This window comes from Sebastes fasciatus, chromosome 13, assembly GCF_043250625.1.
Source record: "Sebastes fasciatus isolate fSebFas1 chromosome 13, fSebFas1.pri, whole genome shotgun sequence".
NCBI lineage: Eukaryota > Metazoa > Chordata > Actinopteri > Perciformes > Sebastidae > Sebastes > Sebastes fasciatus.
In genome coordinates this window covers 12,606,072-12,620,585 of record NC_133807.1, presented here as the reverse complement: position 1 = coordinate 12,620,585, position 14,514 = coordinate 12,606,072, and positions in this window count along the sequence as shown.

Genomic DNA, 14,514 nt, shown 5'->3' with positions numbered 1-14,514 from the left:
GAATGTATCCAGTTAAAGAAGTGTTGGAAAGATTTAAGCTAAATATAGACTACATACAGTATGTGTTTTTTAAAAGTCAGATAAACAATATTTCATTTGTTCTTTCACTGCGAAAATTCACATTTATTTTGGACATTATTTTGGGGTAAAGCCGCTCCTCTACTGCCACCTGCTGGCCTTGACAGGATCCAACACTGATCCGCTTCAAATGGACAAACACAATACTAATCCCCAAAATAAAGTTCATTTTACGTCAGAATAAAATAAATACATCCGTAATAATGTGACTACATTCTGTGAGGATCACATTCTTCCAAGGACAAAACTACAAACTTCCTTAAATATCAGTATACAGCACCACAAATATGTATATAACCCAGAAGAGATGGCGTTTGGTTGTCTGACATATCTGAGACTTCTACAACACGAACAAAGCAGCAGCAGAGGTTATTTCTTTCATGGCTGATGGAGGAAAGAGAGAAGAACATTTGCTTCAAGCTTGGTGTGAATGCACGATAATACAATACGAAGCACAACATAACGTAACTTAAACGAATATAAACAATAGCACATGCTCAACAACAGCACTATGTGATGATACATTGAACCACTGACACACTCCACAGAAAACCTAAACACAGAACTGTTCTCCTCATTTTCATTTAGAAAGAGCAACTATGAGGAAACTCCAACCGTCTACCGACTGATGGAGTTTCCTCATTGGTCGATGACCAGCACTGTTACTTCACCACTCACTCACTCACTCACTCACTCGCTCAGTCACTCACTCACTCGCTCAGTCAGTCACTCAGTCACCCAGTCAGTCACTCAGTCACTCAGTCAGTCACCCAGTCAGTCACCCAGTCAGTCACTCAGTCACTCAGTCACTCAGTCAGTCACCCAGTCACCCAGTCACCCAGTCAGTCACTCAGTCACTCAGTCAGTCACTCAGTCACTCAGTCACTCAGTCAGTCACCCAGTCAGTCACCCAGTCAGTCACCCAGTCAGTCACTCAGTCACTCAGTCAGTCACCCAGTCACCCAGTCAGTCACCCAGTCAGTCAGTCAGTCAGTCAGTCAGTCACTCAGTCACCCAGTCAGTCACCCAGTCAGTCAGTCAGTCAGTCAGTCAGTCAGTCACTTACACCCCACCACCCACCACGTTGCTTCTTCCGTCTTCAGTCTTCAGACTTCCGTCTTTAGTCTTCCGTCTTCTTCAGTTAACAGCTGATAGTCCTCGATTGCTCAATGTTGATCCGGAGAGGCCTCATAGAGAACCCCGACCGGCACCGAACAACCCAGCTTTCCAGCAATATTAACCATGATGATCTGAACCTGATCGCTGCGCGGGTTCTATAAGTAAACTTTTCGAGCGAGGACTGTGACGTCAGTCATGACGTCTGTGTTGTCATGATGTCAGTCATGACGTCTCTGTTGTCATGAAGTCAGTCATGACGTCTCTGTTGTCATGATGTCAGTCATGACGTCTGTGTTGTGATGACGATGATCTCCGATCAACCAATCAATGGGCTAAATGTGATAGTTTATTCAACGTCAGCATAAACATAATTTAATGATATCATGAATAGCTCTGACCCAGATCAGGGTTAATAAATGACCGTATTACTACAGTGATGAAATATCGTCATTTAAATGCTGTTGAAACAACAGTTATACTGGATGTGTTACAACCCAGAGGTGGTGTAGGGGTGAAGGAAGTAACATACAGCCGGTGTTATCAGGCAATCACTTGTTTTATTGCCGTGAATGAAATTAAAGTAAAATAAAGCATACAATGGTTTGAATTATAATAACCAAAAACGAGGGTTTCGGGTGGCGCAAAAAGGAAAAAACAAAGGCACACACCCTAGCCCTGAATATTATTAAATGACCGTATTCGGATCGGTATCGGTGCATCCCTACTATTCATGCCACTTAACTTCAGATACGATGAAGTGTTTCGGGTGAAGAATGGATGAACACTTGATCCGTTCATGCCCAGAGAGAGGAGGTGAATGCCGGTCAGCTGCGTCTGTAGTAGAGCCGGCGTCTGTCAGGGCCAACGCCTGCATCCCTGAGTGAGACACAGAGCGACATACAGGACACACAGGGAGAAGAAATCTGAAAGTTACCAAAATGAACAACACATTTATAATGTGGACAGAGCAGAGAGATCAGGTCGGGATGTAGAGGAACAGATCAGGCAGAGTCTGTTTTAGACAATGAGGAAGGCATTATGATTAACGACGATATTTCACAGTTATCAGTTAAAAGGAAAAGTCTAGAAAGTGTGAATAGAAAAAAACTCAGTGTCCTTCCTCTCAGTCAGAGCAAAGCACAGACAAACACACGTGAAAGTGACAGTGAGACTGCATTTCTGCAGGAAACAAAGAGGATGAGGTTCATTAAAGTGGGAAACCTTTTCCCAGATTTAAAACTGTTTCATGACTCAGTCAGACATTTCATGAAGAACAAAGAAATTATTGAGCAGCCAACTTTCACTGATCAGGAGATTTCCCGTTTAAAGAAACCATTGCAGAATGTTAGAGCACAAATTGCAGACGATGAATACATTAATTTAGTTTTCTTTTATTTGTTTATTCCTTTTTTTTTTTATTCAGAAGCAGCTTTATACTAAAAATGTGTGGCATAAAGCTGGGTTCTTTAAAACGAACAGTGTGTAATATTTCGGGGGATCTATTAGCAGAAATGGAATATAATATTCATAATTTTACAGTCTGACAAATAACGTGAAAGAAGTCACAACACATGGTGATATAAAAAAAACGTTTTATCTTCTGTGGTAAAAGACAAGTTGGTGTTTGGACCTATTTTGATTTTAATTTAATTTAATTAGATTAATTTTGTTTTCTAGGAAAATGTTTTGAGCAAATAAAGTCGTTTTGAAAATTATTTATGTTTCTCTCTATGGTCTGGAGGTTTTGGATTTTAATATCTTGAATAATACTTTTTAAGATTCAGTCGATTAAAGAATTTAAGAAGCCCAACTGGATCTGGATCACTTTCCCCGCATGTTTATATAATTCTATTGGTGGCATTGATTTTTTTCTGTTGACAAAATCCAAATCATATTGGCTAAGCGAGCTCTTTTAGTCTGGGAATTAGTCTATAAACAATTTCAGTCCTCACAGATACTTTATCTGGAATAATAAGGATATTTTATACAATAATAAATTACTGTTTTTATAATTTTGTTAGCTGGTCAAATGATAAAAATGGTGTGTTACTGTCATATTCACAATGTCTTCAAAAACTAAAGGTACCAGTCACACCCAAAGAATATGTTGTTTTTGATGCAGTTCCCACGGGTTCTCTTCAAGTTTTAAAGAATTGTAATCTCACATAAATTAACATTATTAGCTCTAGGCATATTTTTATTGGAGACATTGATATTATGACTAACCCGTGTAGTAACAGACACATCAGAAATGCTTTGGACTGCGTTACACCTCCTGCAGCAAAATTCGTTTGTTCTTCTATCACTGGTGATTTAAACTGGAAAAGGGCTTGTTGTATTTTAAATAAATAATGTATTAGTAATAAGGTAAAAGAAGTATCCTTCAAGATTTTACACAGAATGTATCCAGTTAAAGAAGTGTTGGAAAGATTTAAGCTAAATATAGACTACATACAGTATGTGTTTTTTAAAAGTCAGATAAACAATATTTCATTTGTTCTTTCACTGCGAAAATTCACATTTATTTTGGACATTATTTTGGGGTAAAGCCGCTCCTCTACTGCCACCTGCTGGCCTTGACAGGATCCAACACTGATCCGCTTCAAATGGACAAACACAATACTAATCCCCAAAATAAAGTTCATTTTACGTCAGAATAAAATAAATACATCCGTAATAATGTGACTACATTCTGTGAGGATCACATTCTTCCAAGGACAAAACTACAAACTTCCTTAAATATCAGTATACAGCACCACAAATATGTATATAACCCAGAAGAGATGGCGTTTGGTTGTCTGACATATCTGAGACTTCTACAACACGAACAAAGCAGCAGCAGAGGTTATTTCTTTCATGGCTGATGGAGGAAAGAGAGAAGAACATTTGCTTCAAGCTTGGTGTGAATGCACGATAATACAATACGAAGCACAACATAACGTAACTTAAACGAATATAAACAATAGCACATGCTCAACAACAGCACTATGTGATGATACATTGAACCACTGACACACTCCACAGAAAACCTAAACACAGAACTGTTCTCCTCATTTTCATTTAGAAAGAGCAACTATGAGGAAACTCCAACCGTCTACCGACTGATGGAGTTTCCTCATTGGTCGATGACCAGCACTGTTACTTCACCACTCACTCACTCACTCACTCACTCGCTCAGTCACTCACTCACTCGCTCAGTCAGTCACTCAGTCACCCAGTCAGTCACTCAGTCACTCAGTCACTCAGTCAGTCACCCAGTCAGTCACTCAGTCACTCAGTCAGTCACTCAGTCACTCAGTCAGTCACCCAGTCAGTCACCCAGTCAGTCACTCAGTCACTCAGTCAGTCACCCAGTCACCCAGTCAGTCACCCAGTCAGTCACTCAGTCACCCAGTCAGTCACCCAGTCAGTCAGTCAGTCAGTCAGTCAGTCAGTCACTTACACCCCACCACCCACCACGTTGCTTCTTCCGTCTTCAGTCTTCAGACTTCCGTCTTTAGTCTTCCGTCTTCTTCAGTTAACAGCTGATAGTCCTCGATTGCTCAATGTTGATCCGGAGAGGCCTCATAGAGAACCCCGACCGGCACCGAACAACCCAGCTTTCCAGCAATATTAACCATGATGATCTGAACCTGATCGCTGCGCGGGTTCTATAAGTAAACTTTTCGAGCGAGGACTGTGACGTCAGTCATGACGTCTGTGTTGTCATGATGTCAGTCATGACGTCTCTGTTGTCATGAAGTCAGTCATGACGTCTCTGTTGTCATGATGTCAGTCATGACGTCTGTGTTGTGATGACGATGATCTCCGATCAACCAATCAATGGGCTAAATGTGATAGTTTATTCAACGTCAGCATAAACATAATTTAATGATATCATGAATAGCTCTGACCCAGATCAGGGTTAATAAATGACCGTATTACTACAGTGATGAAATATCGTCATTTAAATGCTGTTGAAACAACAGTTATACTGGATGTGTTACAACCCAGAGGTGGTGTAGGGGTGAAGGAAGTAACATACAGCCGGTGTTATCAGGCAATCACTTGTTTTATTGCCGTGAATGAAATTAAAGTAAAATAAAGCATACAATGGTTTGAATTATAATAACCAAAAACGAGGGTTTCGGGTGGCGCAAAAAGGAAAAAACAAAGGCACACACCTTAGCCCTGAATATTATTAAATGACCGTATTCGGATCGGTATCGGTGCATCCCTACTATTCATGCCACTTAACTTCAGATACGATGAAGTGTTTCGGGTGAAGAATGGATGAACACTTGATCCGTTCATGCCCAGAGAGAGGAGGTGAATGCCGGTCAGCTGCGTCTGTAGTAGAGCCGGCGTCTGTCAGGGCCAACGCCTGCATCCCTGAGTGAGACACAGAGCGACATACAGGACACACAGGGAGAAGAAATCTGAAAGTTACCAAAATGAACAACACATTTATAATGTGGACAGAGCAGAGAGATCAGGTCGGGATGTAGAGGAACAGATCAGGCAGAGTCTGTTTTAGACAATGAGGAAGGCATTATGATTAACGACGATATTTCACAGTTATCAGTTAAAAGGAAAAGTCTAGAAAGTGTGAATAGAAAAAAACTCAGTGTCCTTCCTCTCAGTCAGAGCAAAGCACAGACAAACACACGTGAAAGTGACAGTGAGACTGCATTTCTGCAGGAAACAAAGAGGATGAGGTTCATTAAAGTGGGAAACCTTTTCCCAGATTTAAAACTGTTTCATGACTCAGTCAGACATTTCATGAAGAACAAAGAAATTATTGAGCAGCCAACTTTCACTGATCAGGAGATTTCCCGTTTAAAGAAACCATTGCAGAATGTTAGAGCACAAATTGCAGACGATGAATACATTAATTTAGTTTTCTTTTATTTGTTTATTCCTTTTTTTTTTTATTCAGAAGCAGCTTTATACTAAAAATGTGTGGCATAAAGCTGGGTTCTTTAAAACGAACAGTGTGTAATATTTCGGGGGATCTATTAGCAGAAATGGAATATAATATTCATAATTTTACAGTCTGACAAATAACGTGAAAGAAGTCACAACACATGGTGATATAAAAAAAACGTTTTATCTTCTGTGGTAAAAGACAAGTTGGTGTTTGGACCTATTTTGATTTTAATTTAATTTAATTAGATTAATTTTGTTTTCTAGGAAAATGTTTTGAGCAAATAAAGTCGTTTTGAAAATTATTTATGTTTCTCTCTATGGTCTGGAGGTTTTGGATTTTAATATCTTGAATAATACTTTTTAAGATTCAGTCGATTAAAGAATTTAAGAAGCCCAACTGGATCTGGATCACTTTCCCCGCATGTTTATATAATTCTATTGGTGGCATTGATTTTTTTCTGTTGACAAAATCCAAATCATATTGGCTAAGCGAGCTCTTTTAGTCTGGGAATTAGTCTATAAACAATTTCAGTCCTCACAGATACTTTATCTGGAATAATAAGGATATTTTATACAATAATAAATTACTGTTTTTATAATTTTGTTAGCTGGTCAAATGATAAAAATGGTGTGTTACTGTCATATTCACAATGTCTTCAAAAACTAAAGGTACCAGTCACACCCAAAGAATATGTTGTTTTTGATGCAGTTCCCACGGGTTCTCTTCAAGTTTTAAAGAATTGTAATCTCACATAAATTAACATTATTAGCTCTAGGCATATTTTTATTGGAGACATTGATATTATGACTAACCCGTGTAGTAACAGACACATCAGAAATGCTTTGGACTGCGTTACACCTCCTGCAGCAAAATTCGTTTGTTCTTCTATCACTGGTGATTTAAACTGGAAAAGGGCTTGTTGTATTTTAAATAAATAATGTATTAGTAATAAGGTAAAAGAAGTATCCTTCAAGATTTTACACAGAATGTATCCAGTTAAAGAAGTGTTGGAAAGATTTAAGCTAAATATAGACTACATACAGTATGTGTTTTTTAAAAGTCAGATAAACAATATTTCATTTGTTCTTTCACTGCGAAAATTCACATTTATTTTGGACATTATTTTGGGGTAAAGCCGCTCCTCTACTGCCACCTGCTGGCCTTCACAGGATCCAACACTGATCCGCTTCAAATGGACAAACACAATACTAATCCCCAAAATAAAGTTCATTTTACGTCAGAATAAAATAAATACATCCGTAATAATGTGACTACATTCTGTGTGGATCACATTCTTCCAAGGACAAAACTACAAACTTCCTTAAATATCAGTATACAGCACCACAAATATGTATATAACCCAGAAGAGATGGCGTTTGGTTGTCTGACATATCTGAGACTTCTGCAACACGAACAAAGCAGCAGCAGAGGTTATTTCTTTCATGGCTGATGGAGGAAAGAGAGAAGAACATTTGCTTCAAGCTTGGTGTGAATGCACGATAATACAATACGAAGCACAACATAACGTAACTTAAACGAATATAAACAATAGCACATGCTCAACAACAGCACTATGTGATGATACATTGAACCACTGACACACTCCACAGAAAACCTAAACACAGAACTGTTCTCCTCATTTTCATTTAGAAAGAGCAACTATGAGGAAACTCCAACCGTCTACCGACTGATGGAGTTTCCTCATTGGTCGATGACCAGCACTGTTACTTCACCACTCACTCACTCACTCACTCACTCGCTCAGTCAGTCACTCAGTCACCCAGTCAGTCACTCAGTCACTCAGTCACTCAGTCAGTCACCCAGTCAGTCATTCAGTCACTCAGTCAGTCACTCAGTCACTCAGTCACTCAGTCAGTCACCCAGTCAGTCACCCAGTCAGTCACTCAGTCACTCAGTCAGTCACCCAGTCACCCAGTCAGTCACCCAGTCAGTCAGTCAGTCAGTCAGTCAGTCAGTCACTCAGTCACCCAGTCAGTCACCCAGTCAGTCAGTCAGTCAGTCAGTCAGTCAGTCACTTACACCCCACCACCCACCACGTTGCTTCTTCCGTCTTCAGTCTTCAGACTTCCGTCTTTAGTCTTCCGTCTTCTTCAGTTAACAGCTGATAGTCCTCGATTGCTCAATGTTGATCCGGAGAGGCCTCATAGAGAACCCCGACCGGCACCGAACAACCCAGCTTTCCAGCAATATTAACCATGATGATCTGAACCTGATCGCTGCGCGGGTTCTATAAGTAAACTTTTCGAGCGAGGACTGTGACGTCAGTCATGACGTCTGTGTTGTCATGATGTCAGTCATGACGTCTCTGTTGTCATGAAGTCAGTCATGACGTCTCTGTTGTCATGATGTCAGTCATGACGTCTGTGTTGTGATGACGATGATCTCCGATCAACCAATCAATGGGCTAAATGTGATAGTTTATTCAACGTCAGCATAAACATAATTTAATGATATCATGAATAGCTCTGACCCAGATCAGGGTTAATAAATGACCGTATTACTACAGTGATGAAATATCGTCATTTAAATGCTGTTGAAACAACAGTTATACTGGATGTGTTACAACCCAGAGGTGGTGTAGGGGTGAAGGAAGTAACATACAGCCGGTGTTATCAGGCAATCACTTGTTTTATTGCCGTGAATGAAATTAAAGTAAAATAAAGCATACAATGGTTTGAATTATAATAACCAAAAACGAGGGTTTCGGGTGGCGCAAAAAGGAAAAAACAAAGGCACACACCTTAGCCCTGAATATTATTAAATGACCGTATTCGGATCGGTATCGGTGCATCCCTACTATTCATGCCACTTAACTTCAGATACGATGAAGTGTTTCGGGTGAAGAATGGATGAACACTTGATCCGTTCATGCCCAGAGAGAGGAGGTGAATGCCGGTCAGCTGCGTCTGTAGTAGAGCCGGCGTCTGTCAGGGCCAACGCCTGCATCCCTGAGTGAGACACAGAGCGACATACAGGACACACAGGGAGAAGAAATCTGAAAGTTACCAAAATGAACAACACATTTATAATGTGGACAGAGCAGAGAGATCAGGTCGGGATGTAGAGGAACAGATCAGGCAGAGTCTGTTTTAGACAATGAGGAAGGCATTATGATTAACGACGATATTTCACAGTTATCAGTTAAAAGGAAAAGTCTAGAAAGTGTGAATAGAAAAAAACTCAGTGTCCTTCCTCTCAGTCAGAGCAAAGCACAGACAAACACACGTGAAAGTGACAGTGAGACTGCATTTCTGCAGGAAACAAAGAGGATGAGGTTCATTAAAGTGGGAAACCTTTTCCCAGATTTAAAACTGTTTCATGACTCAGTCAGACATTTCATGAAGAACAAAGAAATTATTGAGCAGCCAACTTTCACTGATCAGGAGATTTCCCGTTTAAAGAAACCATTGCAGAATGTTAGAGCACAAATTGCAGACGATGAATACATTAATTTAGTTTTCTTTTATTTGTTTATTCCTTTTTTTTTTTATTCAGAAGCAGCTTTATACTAAAAATGTGTGGCATAAAGCTGGGTTCTTTAAAACGAACAGTGTGTAATATTTCGGGGGATCTATTAGCAGAAATGGAATATAATATTCATAATTTTACAGTCTGACAAATAACGTGAAAGAAGTCACAACACATGGTGATATAAAAAAAACGTTTTATCTTCTGTGGTAAAAGACAAGTTGGTGTTTGGACCTATTTTGATTTTAATTTAATTTAATTAGATTAATTTTGTTTTCTAGGAAAATGTTTTGAGCAAATAAAGTCGTTTTGAAAATTATTTATGTTTCTCTCTATGGTCTGGAGGTTTTGGATTTTAATATCTTGAATAATACTTTTTAAGATTCAGTCGATTAAAGAATTTAAGAAGCCCAACTGGATCTGGATCACTTTCCCCGCATGTTTATATAATTCTATTGGTGGCATTGATTTTTTTCTGTTGACAAAATCCAAATCATATTGGCTAAGCGAGCTCTTTTAGTCTGGGAATTAGTCTATAAACAATTTCAGTCCTCACAGATACTTTATCTGGAATAATAAGGATATTTTATACAATAATAAATTACTGTTTTTATAATTTTGTTAGCTGGTCAAATGATAAAAATGGTGTGTTACTGTCATATTCACAATGTCTTCAAAAACTAAAGGTACCAGTCACACCCAAAGAATATGTTGTTTTTGATGCAGTTCCCACGGGTTCTCTTCAAGTTTTAAAGAATTGTAATCTCACATAAATTAACATTATTAGCTCTAGGCATATTTTTATTGGAGACATTGATATTATGACTAACCCGTGTAGTAACAGACACATCAGAAATGCTTTGGACTGCGTTACACCTCCTGCAGCAAAATTCGTTTGTTCTTCTATCACTGGTGATTTAAACTGGAAAAGGGCTTGTTGTATTTTAAATAAATAATGTATTAGTAATAAGGTAAAAGAAGTATCCTTCAAGATTTTACACAGAATGTATCCAGTTAAAGAAGTGTTGGAAAGATTTAAGCTAAATATAGACTACATACAGTATGTGTTTTTTAAAAGTCAGATAAACAATATTTCATTTGTTCTTTCACTGCGAAAATTCACATTTATTTTGGACATTATTTTGGGGTAAAGCCGCTCCTCTACTGCCACCTGCTGGCCTTGACAGGATCCAACACTGATCCGCTTCAAATGGACAAACACAATACTAATCCCCAAAATAAAGTTCATTTTACGTCAGAATAAAATAAATACATCCGTAATAATGTGACTACATTCTGTGTGGATCACATTCTTCCAAGGACAAAACTACAAACTTCCTTAAATATCAGTATACAGCACCACAAATATGTATATAACCCAGAAGAGATGGCGTTTGGTTGTCTGACATATCTGAGACTTCTGCAACACGAACAAAGCAGCAGCAGAGGTTATTTCTTTCATGGCTGATGGAGGAAAGAGAGAAGAACATTTGCTTCAAGCTTGGTGTGAATGCACGATAATACAATACGAAGCACAACATAACGTAACTTAAACGAATATAAACAATAGCACATGCTCAACAACAGCACTATGTGATGATACATTGAACCACTGACACACTCCACAGAAAACCTAAACACAGAACTGTTCTCCTCATTTTCATTTAGAAAGAGCAACTATGAGGAAACTCCAACCGTCTACCGACTGATGGAGTTTCCTCATTGGTCGATGACCAGCACTGTTACTTCACCACTCACTCACTCACTCACTCACTCGCTCAGTCACTCACTCACTCGCTCAGTCAGTCACTCAGTCACCCAGTCAGTCACTCAGTCACTCAGTCACTCAGTCAGTCACCCAGTCAGTCACTCAGTCACTCAGTCAGTCACTCAGTCACTCAGTCACTCAGTCAGTCACCCAGTCAGTCACCCAGTCAGTCACTCAGTCACTCAGTCAGTCACCCAGTCACCCAGTCAGTCACTCAGTCACTCAGTCACTCAGTCAGTCACCCAGTCAGTCACTCAGTCACTCAGTCAGTCACTCAGTCACTCAGTCACTCAGTCAGTCACTCAGTCACTCAGTCACTCAGTCAGTCACCCAGTCAGTCACCCAGTCAGTCACTCAGTCACTCAGTCAGTCACCCAGTCACCCAGTCAGTCACCCAGTCAGTCAGTCAGTCAGTCAGTCAGTCAGTCACTCAGTCACCCAGTCAGTCACCCAGTCAGTCAGTCAGTCAGTCAGTCAGTCAGTCACTTACACCCCACCACCCACCACGTTGCTTCTTCCGTCTTCAGTCTTCAGACTTCCGTCTTTAGTCTTCCGTCTTCTTCAGTTAACAGCTGATAGTCCTCGATTGCTCAATGTTGATCCGGAGAGGCCTCATAGAGAACCCCGACCGGCACCGAACAACCCAGCTTTCCAGCAATATTAACCATGATGATCTGAACCTGATCGCTGCGCGGGTTCTATAAGTAAACTTTTCGAGCGAGGACTGTGACGTCAGTCATGACGTCTGTGTTGTCATGATGTCAGTCATGACGTCTCTGTTGTCATGAAGTCAGTCATGACGTCTCTGTTGTCATGATGTCAGTCATGACGTCTGTGTTGTGATGACGATGATCTCCGATCAACCAATCAATGGGCTAAATGTGATAGTTTATTCAACGTCAGCATAAACATAATTTAATGATATCATGAATAGCTCTGACCCAGATCAGGGTTAATAAATGACCGTATTACTACAGTGATGAAATATCGTCATTTAAATGCTGTTGAAACAACAGTTATACTGGATGTGTTACAACCCAGAGGTGGTGTAGGGGTGAAGGAAGTAACATACAGCCGGTGTTATCAGGCAATCACTTGTTTTATTGCCGTGAATGAAATTAAAGTAAAATAAAGCATACAATGGTTTGAATTATAATAACCAAAAACGAGGGTTTCGGGTGGCGCAAAAAGGAAAAAACAAAGGCACACACCTTAGCCCTGAATATTATTAAATGACCGTATTCGGATCGGTATCGGTGCATCCCTACTATTCATGCCACTTAACTTCAGATACGATGAAGTGTTTCGGGTGAAGAATGGATGAACACTTGATCCGTTCATGCCCAGAGAGAGGAGGTGAATGCCGGTCAGCTGCGTCTGTAGTAGAGCCGGCGTCTGTCAGGGCCAACGCCTGCATCCCTGAGTGAGACACAGAGCGACATACAGGACACACAGGGAGAAGAAATCTGAAAGTTACCAAAATGAACAACACATTTATAATGTGGACAGAGCAGAGAGATCAGGTCGGGATGTAGAGGAACAGATCAGGCAGAGTCTGTTTTAGACAATGAGGAAGGCATTATGATTAACGACGATATTTCACAGTTATCAGTTAAAAGGAAAAGTCTAGAAAGTGTGAATAGAAAAAAACTCAGTGTCCTTCCTCTCAGTCAGAGCAAAGCACAGACAAACACACGTGAAAGTGACAGTGAGACTGCATTTCTGCAGGAAACAAAGAGGATGAGGTTCATTAAAGTGGGAAACCTTTTCCCAGATTTAAAACTGTTTCATGACTCAGTCAGACATTTCATGAAGAACAAAGAAATTATTGAGCAGCCAACTTTCACTGATCAGGAGATTTCCCGTTTAAAGAAACCATTGCAGAATGTTAGAGCACAAATTGCAGACGATGAATACATTAATTTAGTTTTCTTTTATTTGTTTATTCCTTTTTTTTTTTATTCAGAAGCAGCTTTATACTAAAAATGTGTGGCATAAAGCTGGGTTCTTTAAAACGAACAGTGTGTAATATTTCGGGGGATCTATTAGCAGAAATGGAATATAATATTCATAATTTTACAGTCTGACAAATAACGTGAAAGAAGTCACAACACATGGTGATATAAAAAAAACGTTTTATCTTCTGTGGTAAAAGACAAGTTGGTGTTTGGACCTATTTTGATTTTAATTTAATTTAATTAGATTAATTTTGTTTTCTAGGAAAATGTTTTGAGCAAATAAAGTCGTTTTGAAAATTATTTATGTTTCTCTCTATGGTCTGGAGGTTTTGGATTTTAATATCTTGAATAATACTTTTTAAGATTCAGTCGATTAAAGAATTTAAGAAGCCCAACTGGATCTGGATCACTTTCCCCGCATGTTTATATAATTCTATTGGTGGCATTGATTTTTTTCTGTTGACAAAATCCAAATCATATTGGCTAAGCGAGCTCTTTTAGTCTGGGAATTAGTCTATAAACAATTTCAGTCCTCACAGATACTTTATCTGGAATAATAAGGATATTTTATACAATAATAAATTACTGTTTTTATAATTTTGTTAGCTGGTCAAATGATAAAAATGGTGTGTTACTGTCATATTCACAATGTCTTCAAAAACTAAAGGTACCAGTCACACCCAAAGAATATGTTGTTTTTGATGCAGTTCCCACGGGTTCTCTTCAAGTTTTAAAGAATTGTAATCTCACATAAATTAACATTATTAGCTCTAGGCATATTTTTATTGGAGACATTGATATTATGACTAACCCGTGTAGTAACAGACACATCAGAAATGCTTTGGACTGCGTTACACCTCCTGCAGCAAAATTCGTTTGTTCTTCTATCACTGGTGATTTAAACTGGAAAAGGGCTTGTTGTATTTTAAATAAATAATGTATTAGTAATAAGGTAAAAGAAGTATCCTTCAAGATTTTACACAGAATGTATCCAGTTAAAGAAGTGTTGGAAAGATTTAAGCTAAATATAGACTACATACAGTATGTGTTTTTTAAAAGTCAGATAAACAATATTTCATTTGTTCTTTCACTGCGAAAATTCACATTTATTTTGGACATTATTTTGGGGTAAAGCCGCTCCTCTACTGCCACCTGCTGGCCTTGACAGGATCCAACACTGATCCGCTTCAAAT